The sequence below is a fragment of the Styela clava genome, chromosome 15 (genome assembly GCF_964204865.1).
Source record: "Styela clava chromosome 15, kaStyClav1.hap1.2, whole genome shotgun sequence".
Classification (NCBI taxonomy): domain Eukaryota; kingdom Metazoa; phylum Chordata; class Ascidiacea; order Stolidobranchia; family Styelidae; genus Styela; species Styela clava.
The window spans coordinates 3,212,501-3,217,500 of NC_135264.1; the positions used below are offsets into that span (position 1 = coordinate 3,212,501).

At 55.4% G+C, this 5,000-nt stretch overlaps 1 non-coding gene across 1 annotated transcript in view; it reads right to left on the reverse strand.

Moving 5' to 3' along the window:
• The window catches only part of LOC144413395 (small subunit ribosomal RNA), a 1,809-nt gene extending 1,233 nt beyond the window's left edge, over positions 1–576 (reverse strand). The window contains exon 1 of the ribosomal RNA XR_013469429.1: positions 1–576. This exon is cut by the window's left edge and continues 1,233 nt beyond it. This is a non-coding gene — a ribosomal RNA (small subunit ribosomal RNA).
• Between the last annotated feature and the right edge of the window lie 4,424 nt (positions 577–5,000).

Genomic DNA, 5,000 nt, shown 5'->3' on the forward strand with positions numbered 1-5,000 from the left:
GCGGCTGCTGGCACCAGACTTGCCCTCCAATGGATACTCGTTAAGAGTTTTAGGATGTACTCATTCCAATTACAGGGCCTCGTTAGAGTCCTGTATTGTTATTTTTCGTCACTACCTCCCCGTGTCGGGAATGGGTAATTTGCGCGCCTGCTGCCTTCCTTGGATGTGGTAGCCGTTTCTCAGGCTCCCTCTCCGGAATCGAACCCTGATTCCCCGTTACCCGTTATCACAAAGGTAGGCACGTAGCGTACCTTCGACAGTTGATAGGGCAGACACTTGAATGATACGTCGTCGGTGCAGAGACCGTACGATCCGCGTGGTTATCCAGAGTCATCAAACGTCACAGGACGAACCCGGTCGGTTTTGATCTGATAAAAGCGCGCCTCCCGAAGTCGGCGCTTAATGCATGTATTAGCTCTAGAATTACCACAGTTATCCACTTCGCTTACGAGACCAAATAAACCAAGACTGATTTAATGAGCCATTCGCAGTTTCGCTTTACGAGAACTCGTACTTGCACCTGCATGGCTTAATCTTTGAGACAAGCATATCACTACTGGCAGGATCAACCAGATAGCTGCGACAGCTGCGCTCGGCCCTTGCTGGGCCGCCCGGCGCGTGCTCGTCGCATTCGTTTAAGACCGAGGCGATCGCCTGCGGCCGTACTCAGCTTCGACAGTCGCTGGCCGCGACGTCCACGCTCTCGCCGGCAGTGCCAGGCGGAGCGATTTGCGTTTTTTCTTTGCTCGCCCTCTCTCGGGCTCGATCCATTCAGTTTCGCACAAACAAGAGCTCTGCCGGCCGCCTGCAGCGGTGCCTAAAACCCGGGCATAACAATGCGACCGTTCTGCTAGGCCGACAAGCGCTCAAGCCAGACGCTCGATCGAACGCCCCCTACATATTAGTCGAGACAACGGCTCGCTCATTAGCATCGCGTTTGTACTTTAACTTTTTTTGGCTCGGCTTCTTTCGACGCCGATGCCGGCGACGCAGCACTCTCTCGCCCGCCAGCCACCGAGAAAAGGGTGCGCTCCGACCGGCCCCGCACCGCTCTTTCTTGGCTCATTCGAAATTACTGTCTTTCGCTCTGACATGCCTTACCTAGGGTTAGGTTAGTATGCTTGCACGTTTGTACTTTAACTTTTTTCGGCTCGGTTTCTTTCGACGCCGATGCCGGCGACGCAGCACTCTCTCGCCCGCCAGCCACCGAGAAAAGGGTGCGCTCCGACCGGCCCCGCACCGCTCTTTCTTGGCTCATTCGAAATTACTGTCTTTCGCTCTGACATGCCTTACCTAGGGTTAGGTTAGTATGCTTGCACGTTTGTACTTTAACTTTTTTCGGCTCGGCTTCTTTCGACGCCGATGCCGGCGACGCAGCACTCTCTCGCCCGCCAGCCACCGAGAAAAGGGTGCGCTCCGACCGGCCCCGCACCGCTCTTTCTTGGCTCATTCGAAATTACTGTCTTTCGCTCTGACATGCCTTACCTAGGGTTAGGTTAGTATGCTTGCACGTTTGTACTTTAACTTTTTTCGGCTCGGTTTCTTTCGACGCCGATGCCGGCGACGCAGCACTCTCTCGCCCGCCAGCCACCGAGAAAAGGGTGCGCTCCGACCGGCCCCGCACCGCTCTTTCTTGGCTCATTCGAAATTACTGTCTTTCGCTCTGACATGTCTTACCTAGGGTTAGGTTAGTATGCTTGCACGTTTGTACTTTAACTTTTTTCGGCTCGGCTTCTTTCGACGCCGATGCCGGCGACGCAGCACTCTCTCGCCCGCCAGCCACCGAGAAAAGGGTGCGCTCCGACCGGCCCCGCACCGCTCTTTCTTGGCTCATTCGAAATTACTGTCTTTCGCTCTGACATGCCTTACCTAGGGTTAGGTTAGTATGCTTGCACGTTTGTACTTTAACTTTTTTCGGCTCGGCTTCTTTCGACGCCGATGCCGGCGACGCAGCACTCTCTCGCCCGCCAGCCACCGAGAAAAGGGTGCGCTCCGACCGGCCCCGCACCGCTCTTTCTTGGCTCATTCGAAATTACTGTCTTTCGCTCTGACATGCCTTACCTAGGGTTAGGTTAGTATGCTTGCACGTTTGTACTTTAACTTTTTTCGGCTCGGCTTCTTTCGACGCCGATGCCGGCGACGCAGCACTCTCTCGCCCGCCAGCCACCGAGAAAAGGGTGCGCTCCGACCGGCCCCGCACCGCTCTTTCTTGGCTCATTCGAAATTACTGTCTTTCGCTCTGACATGCCTTACCTAGGGTTAGGTTAGTATGCTTGCACGTTTGTACTTTAACTTTTTTCGGCTCGGCTTCTTTCGACGCCGATGCCGGCGACGCAGCACTCTCTCGCCCGCCAGCCACCGAGAAAAGGGTGCGCTCCGACCGGCCCCGCACCGCTCTTTCTTGGCTCATTCGAAATTACTGTCTTTCGCTCTGACATGCCTTACCTAGGGTTAGGTTAGTATGCTTGCACGTTTGTACTTTAACTTTTTTCGGCTCGGTTTCTTTCGACGCCGATGCCGGCGACGCAGCACTCTCTCGCCCGCCAGCCACCGAGAAAAGGGTGCGCTCCGACCGGCCCCGCACCGCTCTTTCTTGGCTCATTCGAAATTACTGTCTTTCGCTCTGACATGCCTTACCTAGGGTTAGGTTAGTATGCTTGCACGTTTGTACTTTAACTTTTTTCGGCTCGGCTTCTTTCGACGCCGATGCCGGCGACGCAGCACTCTCTCGCCCGCCAGCCACCGAGAAAAGGGTGCGCTCCGACCGGCCCCGCACCGCTCTTTCTTGGCTCATTCGAAATTACTGTCTTTCGCTCTGACATGCCTTACCTAGGGTTAGGTTAGTATGCTTGCACGTTTGTACTTTAACTTTTTTCGGCTCGGCTTCTTTCGACGCCGATGCCGGCGACGCAGCACTCTCTCGCCCGCCAGCCACCGAGAAAAGGGTGCGCTCCGACCGGCCCCGCACCGCTCTTTCTTGGCTCATTCGAAATTACTGTCTTTCGCTCTGACATGCCTTACCTAGGGTTAGGTTAGTATGCTTGCACGTTTGTACTTTAACTTTTTTCGGCTCGGCTTCTTTCGACGCCGATGCCGGCGACGCAGCACTCTCTCGCCCGCCAGCCACCGAGAAAAGGGTGCGCTCCGACCGGCCCCGCACCGCTCTTTCTTGGCTCATTCGAAATTACTGTCTTTCGCTCTGACATGCCTTACCTAGGGTTAGGTTAGTATGCTTGCACGTTTGTACTTTAACTTTTTTCGGCTCGGCTTCTTTCGACGCCGATGCCGGCGACGCAGCACTCTCTCGCCCGCCAGCCACCGAGAAAAGGGTGCGCTCCGACCGGCCCCGCACCGCTCTTTCTTGGCTCATTCGAAATTACTGTCTTTCGCTCTGACATGCCTTACCTAGGGTTAGGTTAGTATGCTTGCACGTTTGTACTTTAACTTTTTTCGGCTCGGCTTCTTTCGACGCCGATGCCGGCGACGCAGCACTCTCTCGCCCGCCAGCCACCGAGAAAAGGGTGCGCTCCGACCGGCCCCGCACCGCTCTTTCTTGGCTCATTCGAAATTACTGTCTTTCGCTCTGACATGCCTTACCTAGGGTTAGGTTAGTATGCTTGCACGTTTGTACTTTAACTTTTTTCGGCTCGGCTTCTTTCGACGCCGATGCCGGCGACGCAGCACTCTCTCGCCCGCCAGCCACCGAGAAAAGGGTGCGCTCCGACCGGCCCCGCACCGCTCTTTCTTGGCTCATTCGAGTTTACTGTCTTTCGCTCTGACATGCCTTACCTAGGGTTAGGTTAGTATGCTTGCACGTTTGTACTTTAACTTTTTTCGGCTCGGCTTCTTTCGACGCCGATGCCGGCGACGCAGCACTCTCTCACCCGCCAGCCACCGAGAAAAGGGTGCGCTCCGACCGGCCCCGCACCGCTCTTTCTTGGCTCATTCGAGTTTACTGTCTTTCGCTCTGACATGCCTTACCTAGGGTTAGGTTAGTATGCTTGCACGTTTGTACTTTAACTTTTTTCGGCTCGGCTTCTTTCGACGCCGATGCCGGCGACGCAGCACTCTCTCGCCCGCCAGCCACCGAAAAAAGGGTGCGCTCCGACCGGCCCCGCACCGCTCTTTCTTGGCTCATTCGAAATTACTGTCTTTCGCTCTGACATGCCTTACCTAGGGTTAGGTTAGTATGCTTGCACGTTTGTACTTTAACTTTTTTCGGCTCGGCTTCTTTCGACGCCGATGCCGGCGACGCAGCACTCTCTCGCCCGCCAGCCACCGAGAAAAGGGTGCGCTCCGACCGGCCCCGCACCGCTCTTTCTTGGCTCATTCGAGTTTACTGTCTTTCGCTCTGACATGCCTTACCTAGGGTTAGGTTAGTATGCTTGCACGTTTGTACTTTAACTTTTTTCGGCTCGGCTTCTTTCGACGCCGATGCCGGCGACGCAGCACTCTCTCGCCCGCCAGCCACCGAGAAAAGGGTGCGCTCCGACCGGCCCCGCACCGCTCTTTCTTGGCTCATTCGAAATTACTGTCTTTCGCTCTGACATGCCTTACCTAGGGTGAGGTTAGTATGCTTGCACGTTTGTACTTTAACTTTTTTCGGCTCGGCTTCTTTCGACGCCGATGCCGGCGACGCAGCACTCTCTCGCCCGCCAGCCACCGAGAAAAGGGTGCGCTCCGACCGGCCCCGCACCGCTCTTTCTTGGCTCATTCGAAATTACTGTCTTTCGCTCTGACATGCCTTACCTAGGGTTAGGTTAGTATGCTTGCACGTTTGTACTTTAACTTTTTTCGGCGCGGCTTCTTTCGACGCCGATGCCGGCGACGCAGCACTCTCTCGCCCGCCAGCCACCGAGAAAAGGGTGCGCTCCGACCGGCCCCGCACCGCTCTTTCTTGGCTCATTCGAGTTTACTGTCTTTCGCTCTGACATGCCTTACCTAGGGTTAGGTTAGTATGCTTGCACGTTTGTACTTTAACTTTTTTCGGCTCGGCTTCT